Genomic DNA, 19959 nt, shown 5'->3' on the forward strand with positions numbered 1-19959 from the left:
CTGTGGTGTTTAAGTGCACTTTAATCAGCCGTGCCAGCACACAGTGTCTCCCAGGTCTGTTTCTGCATTCGCTTGAGCAGAAACGTACCCAACCTCTGTTCCAGTAGGTGGAGAAAGAGGCTTCAATCCTAGAAGCACGACTCACCTACCTTTTTAGGGTATTGCAGGTTTAGCTCGAGGGCTGGAGGGCTTCCAGAAAAGTATGACTAAGGGAGAAAAGGGACTACTCCCAGAGCTAGCAGGGTGGAGCATCGCAGCCAGGACAGGAAAATTCCCAGCAGGGAAAACGTCTCGTCTGTGATGCGGACACACTGGGTCATAGATTTGCTTTCACAGAATAAGTGAAACGAAACCAAGTTTTCTGAGTTCTCCTTCCAGAAGGCCCCGTTTCTGCAGGTGTGTCTTTCGGTCACAGATTTTATATCCAGTGTGATTTCAAACACATCTGCTCCAAACCAAAGGGCTGGCTGAAAAAGGGAGATGTTCTGTCTCCCGATCACTCTGCCAACCACCTGTCTTGGGGCAGAAAGTGAGCAGCATCTTTGCCTGAAGGTCCTGCCACCCTGAGACCCTGCTGTTTCCCTCCCCTGCTGTTGTTTTTCCTTTGCTCCTTGGCATCTGGCAGTGCCCGCTGGCCCTTTGAGAGTCAGGATGTGGTGTGTGCATTGTGTGTTTGTGTTGTGTGTGTGTGTGACTTTGGAGCAATACAGTCCCATGTCCAAATGTTGCCTCCACTGGCTGCTGGTCGATCACTTGTCTGTAACTCAGTTTAACCTGGATGGAATCTGTCCTTCTTACAGTGGCCATGATTAAATAACCAAGGTCACTTCCCTGCTTGTCATAGCTTGGCTGCAAGTGTCTGGGGGACGTTTGTTTTCCTCTCCAACTTGGTAAATGCTCATATACTGACTTGCAGAAAAATAATCTATTCATCTAACTCTGAGCAAGTAAGTAGATGCTTTCCAACATGCATGTGACTGAGCTTAGCCCTTCTTTAGGCATCTTCTCGCCCAGTTTGGGTGTTTTCTCTCAAGTGGGCTCTTCTCGGTATTTATTGTGTGTCATAGGCAGGATGCCAAGTGAGAGCCAAGCTCAGAGAGATGCTGGTGAAAGGAATAGGGAGGCCAGAAGTAAGGTGGGAGCAACGTCCTCTAACGGTAAGAGTTTTCATTTAAAAAAAAAAAAAAAAGGCAATTAGGGGCTTCCCCAGCCACTCAATGGTAAAGAATCCACCTGCCAATGCAAGGGACACAGGTTCAATCCTTAGTCTGGGAAGATCCCACACGCTGCAGAGCAGCCAGGCCCATGAGCCACAGCTATTGAGCCTGTGCTCCAGAGCAAGAGAAGACACTGCAAGGAAAGGCTCGGGTGCTGCCACCAAGAGTAGCCCCCACTCGCCACAACTAGAGAAAAGCCCAAGCAGCAACAAAGACCCAGCACAGCCAAAAATGAATGAATGAATTAGAACTAAGTAAAATAAAATAAAAAATTTAAAAGGCAGTGATAGGTTTGTGGACACTTGTTGGCCTTTGGAGGTTTAGAATTTAGTTTTGGTCACTGCCATAGACACAGCACAATGCCTGCCACATAGGCATTCAATAAATGCCATTAAAGAAATGAATAAGTAACTTGTGAAAATATAGCTGCTGCTCTTGGCATTTTGCACAGACACCTGATTGCAACTTTTTGTTGATTGTGTCTTCGTGCTGTCCTCCAGTGGCGGGTGAAAATCTGTCCATATAGAACACCACCTATAGCCCACACTTTTGTCTTTTCAAAATGCTGGGCAGGGTGGGGGGAAGCTTTGTTATTTCCTTATTATTAGGATAATAAGGACCAGTTGTAAAACATTCAGTTCATGAAAAAACAAAGAACAGTCAGCTTAAATTCTGCCATCCTGAGATAAACACGGTTAGCACTTTGCAAAAAGTGTTTCAAGCATCTCTGTGCTTAGATGCACGTCCAGGCTCAGTTCTGCTCGGTGATACTGAGAAGTGCCGACTTGCGCCAGGGACTCGGGGGTCCTGCCACTTATGTGCCCTTTTGCAAGCTTGTGTGTTGGGGACGTCTGTCCCGCGGGTCTGCCGGGCCTGGCCTGCACTTTTTCATGGCCGTGTAGTGCGCCAGTGCTTGGCTCAGACTGGCTAAATGCAGTCTCCTCTCGGTGGAAGTTCAGGTCGCTTGTTATTTTAAGTAAACCGTGTCTAATCACACAACATGACATCTTGAGCCACTGCAGGTTCTTGCCAAAGCCTCCATTAGTGCTGTAACTCAGGAAAGATTGCTCATTTTTCCTTCACTTACTGGGCTCAGCCATTCCCAGATATGAGTGACCCAGGCTTGGAGAGCAGGCAAGTTGACTGTCAGAGGCATGAGAGGGGCCCCCATCCCCACAGAGAGGGACTGCCGCAGCCCCTCCCAATGGCTCTTTCCAGATAGGGGTTGGAGTCAGTGTGGACAGCTGTGGAAGCGGGTCCTCCATATTCCAGCAGGAGGGGACTGCAGCCCCCACATTCTGGCAGTCCCAGAATGATGGGAAACACCTTTTCCTGAGAAGGGTGTTGATCAGTGGTAGGATGGTGCTAGCCATGAGTCGTGTACCCCAGCCGCCTCAGTGGTGACAGTCACCTAAACCCACCCACTGGGAGGTAGCGAACAAAGTGGGCAAACACTTGCTCTTTCTGTCCAGCTTATTGGCCCCACAGTAGCCAAGGACAGTGACACATCACTGTTAGGAGCTCTGTGTTCTGCCCGACTCACCTCTACTTTCCAGGGGCAGCCAGTGAATCCCCAGTTAAGCCCAGTGGTCCACCCCTCTTAATTCCACAGGCGAGGGAGACAGGGACCTGCTCCTGGGCGCACTTCAGTGAGTTATCAGATTGAGCCCAAAGTCTTTACCCCGCCGAGTGCCCAGCAAGAGGGGGCGTGTGCATGTCTCTGCCTAATCACCATTTGCCACCGTGCGTCCGTGTGTTGGTGATTCTGCTTTTGTTTTGTTTGATGGTTTTTTTTTTTTTTTAATATTTATTAGTTTGGCTGTGCCAGGTTTTAGTTGTGGCACACGGAGTCTTTAGTTGAAGCATACACATTCTCAGTTGCGGCATGTGGGTTCAGTCCCCTGACCAGGGATCCAACCCGGGCCCCCTGCATTGGGAGCATGGAATCTTAGCCACTGCACCGCCAAGGACGACCCCTGACTTTGTTTTTAATAAAACCCTGTGCCTGTTGGTTGATGCTCTGACTCCTCCAGGGCTCCATCCGCCTCCAGTGGACACCCCAGCGTCCCCAGAGAGCAGGCAGCCATGGGCAGCTTGCTCCCAAGAGAGCCAGAGCCCCCCATGCTCCTGCCTGTCCTCTTTTCTGGAGCAAGGTGCTGCGGTCTGGCCTGGGGAAGAGCACGAGGGTCAAGGTCAGCGCCGCTTCTCCCTTTACCCAGTTTAGGCTGAATGCCACATGGGCGCAAAAGAGCATCACACTTTTCCCAAGTGCTGGCACTCCTGGGTGCCGTCCCCACCCCCAAGCTGGCTTTGGAAATTCCCATTCAGCTTGCAGTCACCAAGAGACTACCAAGCCTTGGGGCAGGTGCCAGGTGTGTGCAGGGAGAGGGTCAACGTGGCTCTCCCGGGCACAGCAGGGCAGAGGCACCCAAGGCCATGGACTGCAACCCAATCCAACCCAGGCCAGGCCCCAGTTCCATGGCTTTAGCTCCAGGATCTGTTTGCTTTCGACATGTCCACTATCATTTAGATACAAAGCATAACACAGCCGAAGCCAGTCAGTGGAATTTAGAGTTCATGCCAGGAAAATAGAATAAATCAAAACAGTCATTAATAATTTTCTTTAAACTGTGAGTAAATCCCCTCCCTGTTTGTTGCATTTTGTAAATTATATCCAGCAATTAATTTATTGCTATTTAAAATAGCACAAGAACCCATGAAACCCAGTCTGAAAATTGAGTGCCTTCTCTGTGCCGGGCGCTGTGCTTGGGGCTAGGGGTACCAGAGACGATCCTGCCCTTGTGGAGCTAACATCCGCCTGGGAGTGGGGTTGTCTGGGAGCATCCTGAGAGCAGGGCTGGGGGTGACAAGTGGAGGAGCTGGGCAGTGCAAGAAACAGGGAGAATCCCTGGGATTCTGAACCCAGGACTGCAGGCCTGATAGAGGAGCTGGAAGGGCTGGCCTAGACCAAGCTCAGGTAGGTGGGCACATCTGTGGTTCTGACCCACTGCACACAGGAGTGTGGTTCTGACTCGGGAGGTCATATCTAGTGTGTGTGCCTTCTTTGCTTCCCTCTCTTGGATCTGGGTGACAGAATTGGCCCTGTCCTCCAAGACTGGGAACACCAGCAGTGAAGGGCTTGGCTTGAGAATCAAGCTGAGGCATTGGCTAACATAAAGAATGAGTTCTAGCTCTTTCTCCACTGGGTCAGAAGGCTGGGACTCAGAGGGAGGCAAACTAGTGTTGTGTGTTTGCAGCAGGGTGGCAGGGGAGCCCCCAGATGAAGCCAGTGGTTAGAGACTGAGGAGGGGCTGGCATTCTCTGGCATGAAACATAGACCTCGAGAGCAGCTGTGAAGTGGCCAGGGTGTCAGGAGGAAGCTCTGAGATCCGAGTTGGAGTTCTAGGAGGGTTTGCAGTGGCTGCCAACGCTGCAGAGTGAAGGTTGGATTTGGAGTTTGAGGCAGATGGGTTTTAATGCAGAGGAGCAGGGGAAAGGAAAGGTCTCGTTAGTTGAGCCGCAGAGCCAAGGGTGGTGCCAAGCCCATTATGTGTGTCACCTGTGGTCATCCGAGGTGGGTGTCGACATCTTAGCTTCACACAGAGAGCTTGCTCTGGCCTTCAGCTGGATCCTAGACTGGTTCCGCTGACTCCAGCTTGGTGCCCACCCCGGGCCAAGGCCAGGGAGGGCTAGCATGCACGTCAAGGCAGCACCCCTGGGCCAGTCTCCCCATGGACTCGGCATCGAGGAGAAGATGCAGAGCAGAGGGAAACAAGCATCAGCATCCCCGTTTTCAGCTGGGGGGACGGTGGTTATGGGTGGGGAGGATGGAAGCAGGTCTGAAAACCAAGGACGTGATGATCAGCCTTTATTTCAGATGCTTTGGTGACAGACTTAAACGAGACCTACTCCACTACAAAATGATCTCACTACCCCGAGCTTGAACGTTTTCCCTGCAAATCCATGGGTCATTGCTGCCTGTGCCCAAGCCCACCCATTTCATAAAAGTAAGGAGCCGACCAGCCTGGAACATGGTGATGGGTCAGATCAGCAGTGCCTTGGGCAGGGCAGGGAGGTGGGTGGGGTGGTGGAAAGAATCCAGTCTTGAGTCTGAAAGGACGTAATGAAATCTCTAAAATTAAAAGATTTATTTTTTTTTAAGCCTACAGTGAAATAACTGTCTCAGTCTGCAGATAGAGCTAAATTTGGGGGAGAACCACATATTTTGATTTCTGGAACTTTTTTTAAAAGGCAACTTTCCAAGCCGTAAATTAAATATTTGGGGGCGTTAGACTAAGATGACTGACTTAGCTATTTCATCAACAACATGGAACGCGTGAAGACAGATTTGGGGATAGCAAGGACACCTTCACTAAGTTTGACCTCTGTAGATTGTTGACCTCAGCAGGAAAATGTCCATATTTTCTTAGGGCTGCCGTTTAAGAAATTAATTGGGAATAATGTCTGTTGCACTGGATCTCCAGCCAAAACATTCACATTTGCCTCATCTGTAGAGAGACCTGAGCAGAGTTTTATCTCTGCGTCTCTTTGCTAAGTGTTCCCGCTCCGTTAGCAGAGCTATAATTAACTCACAGGACGCCAGGCAGCCAGATTCGGCCAGGCGCCAAGAAATCAGCCCCAATTACTATATTCACATTGTCAGTAATGCCCACTTCACAGCTTCTGCTAATTTGAAATGGCAAGTTCCAACTTTCCATAGTAAAATTACCATTTTTGTACTGTTCTATTACATGGTGATATTTGTCCATTATTTTGGCAATGTAAACTTGGTATTATAATGACAATTAGTTGTCGAGCAGTTTCTGAAATGATTTGCAATTACATCTCTTAAATGCAAAACTCATGTCCGCCCTGATGGAGTGAGTCGTGCACTCCCTCTGCGCCCTGAATTCTCTGTAGGGATCAGCTTTTCATATGAGACTGATGTGCCCTGGGACTGTGTGATAAAGGTGGGCATTTAATATAAAGAGAAACCTCTGGTTGTTGCCTGTTCTGTTGATTTTCGGCATCAGAGTTGTCTGAGCCAGAGAACTGTCCCCGCCCCTCTGTCTCTCTGAGGTACCTCGGGGCGGGTGCTCTGGTCTCTTTGCTGGCCAGCTGGTCCCTGCTGTGCTGTGCCAGCCCAACCACTGAGGGTCTGGTCTGTGCCCCAGACGGGCAATCACAGCTTCTCCCCTGACCTCCGGATTGTGAGGTGCCGGAGGCGGTTGGTTTTCCTGCTGACACACAGCGAGGTCCCCTGCATTCCAGGGAGGTCTGTCCTGGGGGATCGGACTTGCTGGCCCAGTTGGGTTGTACATTGTGCTCTTTTCAGCAGAGAAACTTCAGGAGGCATGATCTAGGCCAGTGTGCCACTTGAAGTGTGTCAGAGTGCCGCCCGAGGACCAGGAAACAGCCATTACTGGCCTGCAGCTAGATAAGCACAGGGGTTCAGAGCGGCCTTTAGAAACATTCGTGGCCTCTTGATATTACAGTGATGTCCACGTGGCATTTTTCTTGTATTTTGTAAAAATACCAGTCCAAGGACTTCCCTGGTGGTCCAGTGACTGGAACCCCATTTTCCCAATGCAGGGCTCGGGTTTGATCCCTGGTCGGGGAACTGAATCCCACATGTTGCAACTAGGAGTTCACATGCTGCAACTAAAGATTCCGTGTGCCGAAACTGGGACCCAGCATAGGTGAATAAATACATCAAAATATTAGAAAAACAACAACAGTCCACAGAAGATTGGAAATTTAGAAATTTGTGTCATGTCCTTCCCTACTGATTGTTTGAGAAAGATTGACTATTATTCAACCCCCAACCCCTGACTGGATTGCATAGTGATAGTTTATTTTGGATAAGACAATTTTCTTTGTTTGCAGGGCAGGGGTCCACAGGGCACAGCCACTGAGGGGAGAGGCTTCTGAAAGGAGAAGGCAGGCATCGCCAGACGCAGACAGGGGCCTTTGGGAGTGACCGATGACCCCCAGAGGCTGGCAGCCAAGGCATGGGCCTGACTGGGGTTGCTGGTGTCCCCCAAACATGTCCATCAGGACCTGGCTTCTCTCTTGAGACCTTTCCTTTCACATGCTGGCTGAGCATCTGGACCCCCTCTGCCTGCTTCCACGATGCCCAGACCCCAGTGGGGAGGATGTGGATTCCTCCCTGCCCCCGAGCTAGCCTGTCACCAGTTGCTGGTTTGAGCTCCTGACCGGCTGTCACTTTTGCTGCCTCCTCTGCACCCTCTGCCCAAGTGCCAGGGTCTGCAAGTCATGTGTTTGCATGCCCATGAACTGAGAGTAGTGTCTGCATTTTTTTAATGGTTTAAAGAAAACAAGAGTATGTTATGATACACATGAAAATTATGAAATTCGAGTTTCAGTGTCCCTAGAGGGTTTTTTGTGTGTGTGGAAAAAAATTGTTTTCTTTTATTGTGTGTGCATGCTAAATTACTTCAGTCATGTCTGACTCTTTGGGACCCTATGGATTATAGCCTGCCAGGTTCCTCTGTCTGTGGGATTCTCCAGACAAGAATACTGGCGTGGGTTGCCGTGCCCTCCTCTAGGGGATCTTCCCGACCCAAGGATCGAACCCAGGTCTCTTATGTCTCCTGCATTGGCAAACAGGTTCTTTACCACTAGCATCACCTGGGAAGCCCATGGTAAAAGATATCTAACATAAAATTTACCATTTTAACCATTTTGAGTATATAGTCCAGGGACATTAAGAACATTCAGGTTGCTCTGCCACGATCGCCACGATCCACCATCCCAGACTGAGACTCTGTAAACAAAGTTTTATTGGAACTCGGCCATACTCACTTGTTTGCTTGTTGCCTTTGCCTGCTTTTGTGCCACCAGGGCAGAGTTGAGTAGTTGCAACAGAGACATCAAGGCCTGCAGAGGAGAAATATTTGTTGTCTGGCCCTTTCCAGAAGAAGTTTACTGACCCCTGCCCTAGTGCATACTTTTGTCACGGCCTATGTGGTTACCATGGCAATCATCTAACTGGTCTCCTGACCTCCACTTTCATTCCTTTCCAGTCTGTCTGCCCTTGGGGTGATTTTCCTAAGAGACAAGTCTATCAATGAACGTCCTTGGTTAAATTCTTTAGTGGCATCTCACAGACTAATGTTGTGTTATTGGAAACACCAAGAAAAATAAGTTATTAAAGGCTCTGAGAAAGTCCTGCAGAAAAGAAACCTGCCGGGTATTGGTTAATTTAGTACCATCCAAGATGAACTGGCCACAAAGTTGTAATTGTTCTTTCCTAATCACCTAAGCCATCCTATAGCAGAGGTTGGCAAACTTGGACTGCAAAGAGCCAGATGGTAAAATAATATAGGCTTTGTGGGCAATCCAGTCTCTTTGCAACTACTCAGCTCTGATGTAAAGTCACCGTAAGTAATACATGAATGAAGGTCCAGTAATATTTTATGTAGAAAAGTAAAGCAGGCCATGAGCCAGATTGGGTGTGCTAAGCCTTGCTCTTACAGGTCCTCAGTGTGGTCCCAGACCCGCAACATCCCATCACCTGGGCCTACTCCAGACCTGATGAACTGGGGACTCTGGGGGTGGCCCTACAGTCTGTGTCTTAATCAGCCCTACCCACCAGCTAAGGTATGAGACCCTCCCTCCAGTCCAGAAGCACAGAACACACTTAAGGAACACCCCAGGAACAAAGCCAACATTAGCAGGGAAGGAAGGCCCTTCGAGAACTGGTCTCTGGCCGTATCCCTCCCTCACTAGCAGAGTCTGTGCTTCAGGTGGACTACCTGTAGGTTCTGGAACACAGCATCCTTTCCCCAACCCATGCAAGTGCACAGGAACCCTTCTGTCTGGAACAGCTCTTCTCTCTGGCTGCCTCCAGCCTCGTCCCTAACTTCTGGTCACTCTTGACTCAGCTCAGGTGTTCCCTGTCTTAGAAGCATGTTTGGAGCCTCCCAGCCCCACAGCTACCCCACCTGTGGGGTTTTCCTCCCGGATGCTTCCGTGCCTGCTGGTGCATCCCCAAGTAGGGTGCTTCTTGCGCGTTCAGAATGCAGTTTATGGCCTGGATGGGGACTCAGATAGGGCCATTTTAGTCATCTCTGTATTCCCAGCACACAACACCCCAAAATATTTATTGGGCAACTCAGTGAATGAGCAAAGGAACCCTATGCTTAGGGCGTGACTAATGGAGGTGCTTGGCCCCCAGGTGTGAGGACTGGGAAGTCAAGTCCCCACCTGGACTTCCTGGCTCGGCGGGGTTCTGGAGGCGCTCAGGGTAGGAGGCTCCGGGTCATTTCCTCTTCTCCCCGCCTCTGACTCACTGATTGATTGATGTTTGGAAATTGTGACTCATCATGTTAGAGAAGAAAAAGGAAATTTTACTCTCCTCTCCCTCCCTCCCTTTCAAATAAGCAATAAATAAAAGCAGCTGACATTCTACTTGGTGCAAGAAGAAGCATTCAAATGCATTTCTGGTTTTCATAATTGGTAGCTTCTTGTAGAAAGGTGCTTATTAGAAGAAAAAAACCTTTTCTTGTGTATCTGTTTTCAGCCTTCTTGTCTGTAAAACTCATAAAGTGAGCTGGTGTGGGAATTGGTCTGCCCGCCCCCTGCCCCCTTTTAAAGACATTGTGCCAGTTCACATTTTGCCAGTGGAGAGCTAAGCTACTTCTCTTTTAGTGAGAAATGTGAGGTATACCCTGTCCGCCTTCAGAGTTTCAAAATGAATTCACCGGGGTGGTGAGTAATGATGTCTTAAGCTGGTTTATTAAACATGAAAGAATAAGATGTTCTAGGTTGACATCATGCACCAAATATAGATAACGCCCGGATCAGCTGGACTTGAGGCCCGGTGCTCAGGCCAGTTCCAGAACACAGTTGAACCCAATGATGCCTGTTTTGTCTCGTGACACCGATGACTGAAGTGGACACGTGGCCTTGACTTTTAAGCGTCTCCTCACAGGAAATCCAAAAAAGAGAGAGAGAGGCGTTAGTTCACTTATCACTGTAATGTTAGGATTAGAGCTTGCTGACCTTTTATTGTATTAGTCTTCAGCACGTCCTAAACATGTTAGACTCTTGGTTCTGGAAAACTTACCAGTGAAGTCAACATCTTTTCAAAACGTGACTTTGAGTATGGGCTCAACAAATGTCGGTTGTAATTATTTTATCACCACCATCCTTCTTATCTGCCAGGCAGAATTCTCACGTCTAGGTGGGTACCTTGCTGGATCATCTAATTTCATGTGCAAAACAGCCTTTCGAGACGGAGGCCATGCCCTCCCCATAGAGAGAGGAGGCTGAGACTTGGAAGGACGGGGACTTCTGGAGTCACTTGCTTTCAGCCGCACAGCATCCGCAGGTGACGCCCGGGTGCACACCTGGGCCTGTGTGCTGCTCGCTCGCTCTGCAGGGCAGAGCCCCGCTCCACAGTGCTCTGGTTTACCTGGTGCCCATGCCTGGGGTCTCACCAAGTGAGAAATGGATCACAAATGAGTATTTTAACTGAGGAGCTGTTTCAGTGCAGGATCTGGAAAGGGAGAAGCCGACGTGGGATCCACGCTGTCCCTTCTCCCTGGAGGTTCCCCAGCTCCTGCTGTGCTGGCGCTGGGAAGGGGTAGAGGGGGAGGAGCCATGCACTTGTCAGTGGTGAGGCAGCAACCTTCTCTTACTTCATTTTGACAGTGCCTCATGAGACAGGCGTGGTATCCTGCCTGTTTCAGGGGCAAGGAAACCCAGGCACTCACTCCACCCTCCCCAGCTGCCTGCTCTGGCCCAGGTCTGGCCCTTCCTGGGCCAGCTCAGAAGCCCCAGGCTGCAGCCACATGCTGGCCCCGTCATCACCAGGTCCCCAGGCCTGGGTCTCAGAGCTGGACTGGCCTGGGAAAAGGCCAAGGAGCTGGGGTCCCACCAAGGGCAGTCACCAGAGCGGGCAGCAGAGGGTGGGGGCCTAGACTCGGACCTGGGATTTTGAGCTGCCCACAAGGGGTGCCGACTGACAGAGCCGAGAGTCACAACTTGCTCTCCACCCTGAAGCAGCCGGGACTTGCCAAGGCTTGTTTCTAAAGTCGGGAATGAAAGCGAGGGTATCTCCCCACACCTCACAGGAGGGATGCGGTGCACACAGCTGCGTCCCACAGGAGCATCACAGGCCCCACCACACTGCACCAGGCTTAGGTCATTTCCATTTCTGTGCTGGGAATGGCCTTTTGCAGATACCAGTTATATTTATCACCAGTCAGCTTATCAGCTTACGACGCCAGATACACAAAACCATAAACTGACTCATGAAAGAATAGATAGTTCATGACTTGATGGTAAAGTAGATCAGCTTTAAAAAATCAAAGGGATCGTGCAATCCAGTTTTTACCTCAGAAAACTTTGTGAAATGTTTTAATAGGAATGTTAGTTCTGACCTTTCTGAGAACAGTGACCTTAAATACACTCTACTGACTCACTAATCCCTGTTTCTTCCCTCTCCCCCAGGTGAAAAAATTAGAAATGTGGTCAAAGCTTTATGAGCACGAATGCTTACTGTAGAGTTATTTATAATACTAAAACATAGGTGCAGCCTAATGTCCAATCTAGGGGAATCGTTAATTTATGTTAAATTCATTCCTTGAAATGTTTATGTAACTGATTTTCTTTCCCAAGAATATCTTAATAACATGGAAAATGATCATGATATGAAAGAGGGTAAGGTACTATATTATCATAGTTTTATGGGAAAAATATGCAAAAATGATAGACAACATGAACACATCCATATATAGCATGATGTACATGAATATCTATTATGTATACAGAAGGCCTAGGGCACCTCAGTACATAGAAAAAAGACTAGAAGATAATTCAGAGTCTTAGCAGGGATTATTTCTGAATGGTGTGAGATTGTTTTTATTTTCTTTGTCATGCCTAAGTTCTCCAAATTTTCTGTAGTGAGATTTGTTATTAGTCTTTATTTTGAAAATAATAACTAAAAAAATGTTTGACATTTTGCAAAAGAGAAGAGTCTCTTTTGAGAGCCTATGGTATTTAGTGATCAATTCACCAAGCATCTGTAAGTTGGAAACAGGTTAAGACCGGAATCTCAGCCCACCACTTGCTCGCTGAGGTCCCCGGGCAAGTAAGTTGGCCTCTAAATCTCAGTGTCCCCATCTGTAAAATGGGAGCACACTAGCACCCACCTCTTAAGAGCTGTTGGGGTGATGAAGTGAGACAAGGTACCCGAGCCCCTGGCAGGAACACATGTCTGGACCATCTGCTGTTACCGTTCGTACTAATGTCGTTGTGCTTGAAGCCCCATCCGTGTACCAGACTCAGTGTGAAGTGTGATGAGTGTGAACGCAGGTAAAAATAGTCCCACTCACGCAAGCATGGGACCTGGTGGTGGGAGGGGGCGCACAAGGCAGAGAAACGCATCGCTGGAGTCCGAGAAGGCCGGCTTGCCAACTTGGGAAAGTGGAAATGGGGGTATCATGGGAACCCAGCTGGAACCAAGGGGTAAAGGTTGCCTCTGCCAGCCAGCTCAGGGCAGACCAAGGCCACAGTCAGAGTCCAGAGCATTGAGCGGTGGGAGAGGTGACCAACAGGGAACTGGAGGTGACACTGAGGCTTTAACTGGGGCATCTACCCTAGAGAGAGTTCTTTTTATATCTGAAGGAGGTGATACCTTTATTTTAAGGAAAACCAGACTCTCTTCCAAAGTGTTCACTGCACCTGAGAGAGAGAGAAAGAGTGTGTGTGTGTGTGTAACAGGAGAGGGAGTGTGGCTGTGATCAGGAGCATTTGCCCAGCATCACCGTTTCTGAGTCGCCTCCTTTCTGTGGCCCCCCTTTCTTTAACTCACTCCCCGCCTCAGCTCTATCTTCTTTTCCTTTCACCCCACCCCACAGAAGGAGAATCTTACTCTCTTCTCTGGAGCACCTGGCTTTTCCAGCCTCTTATTACGAGGCCGAGCAAAGAGCGCTCCCGCCCTGGGACGGGCACAAAGGAGCCCGAATGCCCAGCTCCCCCCCCGGGCGCCCCTTAGAGCAGGGAGCAGAAACCATGGAAGCCCACGTAAGATCTCTAATTATTTCTGTTGAAGCTGATTATATTGAGGGTGGAGTGCCTTGCCTTTAATTTCATTGTGCGTGTGTGTGTGTGTGTTTTTTTTTCCCCCGCTCACAAGAAGTATATTCTTTTCTTTCCTGTTTGTTCCTGCTTGATTCGGGGAGGCTGCTGTTTTCATTGCCTAATTAATGGGGAGACGTCCTGTGGAGGATTTCTTTGTGGACGGATTCTCTGAACATGGCACAACCTGTGGCCCCTTTAAAACATAGTTACATCCTTGTCTCTTTATAGGGCAATAACTAGATTAATTTTGCAATGCTTTTCGAATGCCATTGTTCTTTTTAAGAGAATAGGTTTGTCGTTTTAATAAGACTTGAATGCCATCGAGACGCCTTGAATTGGCACAGTCGCTTTGTAACAGCACGGTCCCTTGAAACGAACTTAAGGGAGCGTTTTACGACTGCCTGGTCAGCTCGAAGCTTCTTCCGCCCTGGACCGCAGTCTAACTGTGTTTACCCGAATGTTCTTTTCAGTTGCATTGGTCACCGTCTTTTTAACTTAGAGCGAGGTTCATTGTGTTTGTCTTGCCCCACTCCAGGTTTTACTAATGAGATTCATTTTGTAAAGGAGAATTGGAAATTAATTGGATGATTAATTGTGAGATTCTTACTCTTATCAAGGAAAGCTCTAGAAGTCCTGGCTTCAGATAAAACTCGTAATGAGCCCTTAATATTCCTTTTTTTTTTTAATTTGTTATTTTTAAGAGCCTGATCATGTAAAGAGAATTCAGTGAGATGGAAAAAAATTTTTTTTCCTGTGCATTTGCCATAACTTTAATTCCATTGTAAGTCCATGCGTTGTTGGTAACAGAATATAGTGTATGGAGTCAGAAGACCCGTCCTTCCCTCCCGATGCCCCTGGCTTGCCAGTCACTGTGCCCCGTGACAGAAGATGAGCTCAGCTAAGGTCTTCCCGTGTCATGGGGCCTGAGCTCTGGGGCTGCCTGGATGGAGGGGTGAGGGAGGAGGGGGCTTCTGGCTGGGGCTGTTGTGGGCCGTGCCACCAGTGAGAATCCAAGAGGGATTAGTTGGGGAGGGGTGATGACGAATAAGATTAAAACTTAGAAAGCATGAAATACTAGTGGGATAGTGTGTGTGTGCTCAGTCTCTCAGTCGTGTCTGACTGTTTGCAACCCCATGGACTAGTAGCCCACCAGGCTCCTCTGTCCATGGAATTTCCCAGACAAGAATACTGGAATGAGTTGTCATTTCCTTCTCCAATGGTTCTTCCCCGCCCAGGGGTCGAACCTGAGTCTCTTGCCACTCCTGCATTGGCAGGGGGATTCTTTACCACTGAGCCACCTGGGAAGCCCACTGGGATAGTAGGTAGAGATCTGCAGAAATGGGCTTCTCAGATAGGTCGGTGGGTAAAGAATCTGCCTGAAGTGCAGGAGACGTGGGCTTGATCCCTGGGTCGGGAACATCCTGGAAAAGGAGATGGCAACCCACTCCAGCATTTTTTCCTGGGAAATCCCAGGGACAGAGGACCTGTCAGGCTACAGTCCATAGGGTCACAGAGAGTTGGACACAGCTGAAGCAACTGAGCACACACACTGACTAGTGAGGTGTTTCCAGGATGCCTCCAAGCGGGGGTGCCCAGCAGACAGCCTGGCCCTCAGGAGAATGGTGTTGATATGGCAGTCACTGACCTGGAGTCAGGTCCCATCTCTGTGCCCCTGCCGCCTCTGGAAGTGTGATCATGGGAAAACCATTTAACCTCTAATCTTTGGTTTTCTTTTTCTGTCACGTAGACAGAAAAAGAATCCTTTTTGAGGTTGCTGTGAGGCTTGAATGAGCTAAATGCACGCAAAAAGTGCTTTATAAACTCTAAAGAAAAAGAAAGTGAAAGTGAAGTTGCTCAGTCCTGTCCGACTCTTTGCGACCCCATGGACTGTAGCCTACTAGGCTCCTCCCTCCATGGGATTCTCCAGGCAAGAGTACCAGAGTGGGTTGCCATTTCGTTCTCCATGGGATCTTCCCAACCCAGGGATCGAACCCGGGTCTCCCGCATTCCAGGCAGATGCTTTAACCTCTGAGCCACCAGGGAAGCCCTTATAAACTCTAAGCTAGGTATAAATATCAGTTATGATTGTTATTGGAGAAGGAAATGGCAACCCACTCCACTATTCCTGCCTAGGAAATCCTATGGACAGAGGAGTCTGGTGGACTATGGTCCATGGGGTTGCAAAGAGTCGGACTTGACTGAGCTACTAACACACACACGATTGTTGTTATCATTTTTACATTAGAATGGAATCTACACAAACCATTTGGAAAGCGTCGCACACTACCCCCACGTGGAGCCTTGCAGTACATATGTTATTGCCTGTTTGTTCAGTTGTTTGCTCATTCAGTCACAATATTGATCAGTATTATATTAGAACTAAAGCAGTATATTTTGAAAAGCAACCAGGAGTAGCCACTCTCTAAAGTGTTATACAAGCATTAAAAATTTGTTTGCAGAGAGCGTGTAGTGTCTGGGCAGGCTTCAACAAAGCAGGCAGCTTAGGAAGTATAGAGAGTGTATTATTACAATTATAAAAGAAATGCACAGAAAAAAATACTGGAAGGAACTATGCCAAAATAGTAAGTGGGTACCTCAGGGCGTGGGACTTGGAGTAATTTTTCTTCTTTATTATACTTTTCTTTGCTTTAAGCATACATTGCCATGGCCTTCCATTACTCTGTAATCAGAAAGATAAATTCATGAACAATAACAGCAGCACCTCACCACCCCCTCTCCAATACAGGTAGGAATTAGATGTCTGACGAACTGAAAGCTCAAATGTATTGATTTCATCTTTTTAGTATTTTCCTGGTTCATCTTGCCTTCAACAGTCTTCCTCATCTGGCAGAGAAAACGGAACTCTGACTGCGCAGAAACCAAACCAAACTATCGCTGAGCAGAGTCTCGAATTGCTCAGCCCTGTTGGGACCTCCTGCTTAAATTTTTTTTATGATAAAATTTGATCTTGACTTCTGCTAAAGCTATTGTGTATAAATCTTGCATATCTACTTAGTCAATGGATTTGGCAGCCTGTAGAGGCCAGAGATAACGAATTGTTATGTATCTTCCATTTGGCCTGTGTGAGCCATGAAATCGGGTTTGCAGGCGTGTGTAAGTGGATGCATTTGTGTGTGCCCTGGCACGCGTAAGAAGATGGGAGAAGCGTGCTGAGTGTTCTTTTCTGGGAGAAATGGGTTTCTCTACTCCTTTCCTCATTCTTGACCCCTCCCTTTCATTATAAGGATTAGTCATCAATTTCATATTTCTTATTCGGCCTGAGGCACTTACTGTTTAAGTGTAGCTGTAATTGCTGCCTCTTTCCTGCCCTTGGGGTCTCCCTCTTCGCCCCTGCTAGGGCTCTTGCCCCTGCTTGGCTGTCGCCCTCTATATCTTGTGGTTTCTCCCAGCACCTGCTGTGCTATCACCTGCCACCCTCTCTAAAACCACCCTGTTCTCTCAAAGGAAAATTCCCCCAATTCTAGTTCCAGAAAGTATGCTGTCCATCTGTACTTGGCTAGCCAGTCCTCCTTTTAACTGGAATTTTGCTGCTAATTGGGTTGGGGGAGGAATCACATTGGCTAACTGCTCATCCGCCCTCAGAGTGGGGAGTCTGGCCCTGCCACTTCCTATTTGACCTTTGGCAAGCACTTAACCCCTCTGTGTCTTGGCCATCTCAGCTATGAATAATGCCCCCTCGTCAGGTTGTTATGAGAATTAGCTGAGTTAATACAAATAAAGTCCTCAGCACAGTAGCTGGTGCCTGGTACATGCCCAGTGCTTGTTGGTATTATTACTTCTGTCATTGTCATTGCTGGTGCTGGCTTAGGGCACAGATGGCTTGAAACACACCTGGCCTCTAAGAAGTCAAAGGAGAGACTGTCAGCTTTGTTCCATCCGGTTCCCGTTCTCTTTTGCCATCATCCTCTTTTGATCATAAACACACCCCCTGCGTCCAGAAGCCATGGCTCCCAGGACACACAGTGGCAGCACAGCTACAAGCAATTGTGGTGACTTTGCCCCGACTTGGGATCCGGCACTCAGACCCTAGGGCCTTCGGGCCGTCTCCAGGCAGGGGACTGTCGTTGTGTCAGGGCCACAGCAGCCCACCCGCCCACCCTGTCTGACTGCAGGCCTCCCACGGAGGACAGTTTTATTTGGATCAGAGCATAAAAGCAATCTCTTTCCTATAGCCTCATAATAAAACAGAAGGCTCGAGGAACAGGAGGGGAGAGAGCCTTTCCCTTCCCAACACGTGTATGTGTGTTGAGTTTAATGGTGATGGCATGTGGATGTATGTGTGCATGTGTGTGAGTGGTTTAGTGGTGTTTGGGTGTGTGTGTAAAGTTTGATGGTGATGTAGGATGTGTGTGTGCATGTGTGGTTTAATGGTATTTAAGCATACGTGTGGGTGTGTATAGGGTTAATGGTAATGGGGTGTGTGTGGTTTAATGGTATTTGGGATGTGGGTGTGTGTAGGGTTTAATGATAATGGTGTATGTCGTTTGATGGTGGTGTGGCATGAGGTTGAATGGTATTTAGGTATACATGTGTGTGTTAACTTTAACGGTGATGTTGTGTTGTGGTTTAATGATGTGTGGGTGTGTGTTAGATCTGACAGTGATGATGGGTTTCAGCCGAGCCCTCCCCACCCTTGCCACCATCACACCTTCTGTTCTGTATCCAGCCCACCTCAGAGAGCACCTGAGGGCACTGAACCCATCTGCAGCCAAAGAGAAGCTCCGTTCCCATGCTTTGCCTCTTCAGGCCCTGGGAGAGATCGGGTCTGTGTGTGAGGAATTGTATCTTCCTCACACAGCAGCGCGTGGTTAGGGCTACTCTCCTGACTCAGCTTTGTGGATCCCACCTGAAGAGCCTCGCCATCAGCCACTCCCCCCACAGGAGCCTGAAACAACGGACTTGGGTTCAAGTTCATGGGAACGGACATCCGTGTTGTGTCCACAGTGACTACACAGTGGGCCCTGATGAGCCATCAATTACAAGTGGACTCCACAAAGTATACAGCTTTAATGCATCACAAATATGACGTATCTAAAACAGATCTGTTGGGACATAATAAAAATTAGATATTTGATTATGTGGGATGCCGTCTTCAAGTCTTGAAGCCTCAGTAGTCTCAGAGCCCCAGGAGGAGAAGGACTCTGTGTTCTTTGTGCAGTAAAGATGCAGGGTAATTCTTCCAGTTTTTAATGTGCTCGGGCTTCCCTAGTAGCGTAGATGGTAAAGCATTTGCCTGCAATACAGGAGACCTGGGTTTGATCCCTGGGTGGAGAAGGTCCCCTGGAGAGGGAAATGGTAACCCACTCCAGTATTCTTGCCTGGAGAATTCCAAGGACAGAGGGGCCTGGTGGACTACAGTCCATGTGGTTGTAAAGAGTCAGACACAACTGAGCAACTAACACACACTGTTAATGTGCTCACACAATTGGGATTGGCCTTTTCAAAAGCGCCCTTCTCAGGCCATGAGTGGCCCTGTCCGTGACCTTCACTGTGAGAGTCCAGAGAAGAAGGATATGTGGCACTGGGTTTTCTTGGGACGTTCTGGGTGTCGAAGAGGGTGCTTGGTCCTGTCCAGTGTGGGATGAAGGGCCAGCTCCCTTCATCCCTGGGTTTGCACTCAGCTCTAGCCCTTCCACTGAACGGTGCCTCCCATGTCCTCAGCTGAAAAACTGGGGTGTGGGGGGCGGCGGCAGGACGTTGTCGTGCACTTTTAATGAGTCCATGCAGGTAGATGTTTAGACCAGAGGGTGGCCTGGAGTGAGGGCACATAGGCACCTGTTATGGTGTGGCAGAGGCTTGACATGAGTCCTGCAGCGGCAGGATGCACCACTTGCCACTGAGATTTAGAAAGAAGCCAGGAGCCCAGGAGGCACCTCTGGGTGCATCTCTTGTGTACACCAGCACGCTGGGTCCCAAATTGGGCCCCGCTCCTGCACCCACGGTGCTGGGCATGGGGCTGACCTGAGAACAGCCATGTGGTTTTTAGGAAATAATGGGTTGGCCAACCCAGTTTAATATGGTATGTCTGTGAAAGGTAATGAGGGGCAGAATGGTTTTGAAACCCCCAAAATGATAGGTTAATTTCAACCAGAGGATTTGAGAAGATGATACTTGCACTGCACCCTGCAGGGTGAGCTGCCCCAGTAGGCGTTGCTCCAGTCAGGGGCCATCATCCAGAGATGCTGACCAGGAAGCATGTCCTCGTCCACCCCGCCCCAGTTGATCTTGAGCCAGCAGGTCCCTGGGGCATAGACTGGGGCGTCCAGACTCAGGCAGGAGCCTCGCCGGTCACGCAATGACCCAGTGCCATTGTCAGCGGGCTGTCCCTTCCCTCACCTCCTCCAGGTCCGCTGTCCCACCTCTCAGGCAGGTCTTTGATGGAGATCGCCCTGGGCCAGCAGGCTTTGTAGGGACTGAGGACCTTGGTGGCTGGGGGCCTAGGCTAACCATTAGGAGCAAGAGAGGCTCCCACTGGTGCCCACACCACCCTGGCTAGGACCAGAGCCCCTTTCACCTCCCACTTGCTGGCCCCACCTCCTGAGCCCAGCGTGGTCAACTCCATCCCCATTGAGCCCTGGAGGCCACGCTCAGTTCACCGCAGCTGGATTCA

General features: G+C 49.1%; 1 protein-coding gene and 1 non-coding gene across 2 annotated transcripts in view; one reads left to right on the forward strand and one right to left on the reverse strand.

Annotated features, from left to right (window-relative positions):
• CUX1 (cut like homeobox 1) overlaps positions 1 to 19959 on the forward strand; it is a 330995-nt gene that overhangs the window by 99914 nt on the left and 211122 nt on the right.
• Positions 15300 to 15371, reverse strand: TRNAS-GGA (transfer RNA serine (anticodon GGA)). Its single transcript has one exon. It is a non-coding gene; the product is annotated as a tRNA-Ser (tRNA).

This window comes from Bos mutus, chromosome 25 (genome assembly GCF_027580195.1).
Source record: "Bos mutus isolate GX-2022 chromosome 25, NWIPB_WYAK_1.1, whole genome shotgun sequence".
Classification (NCBI taxonomy): domain Eukaryota; kingdom Metazoa; phylum Chordata; class Mammalia; order Artiodactyla; family Bovidae; genus Bos; species Bos mutus.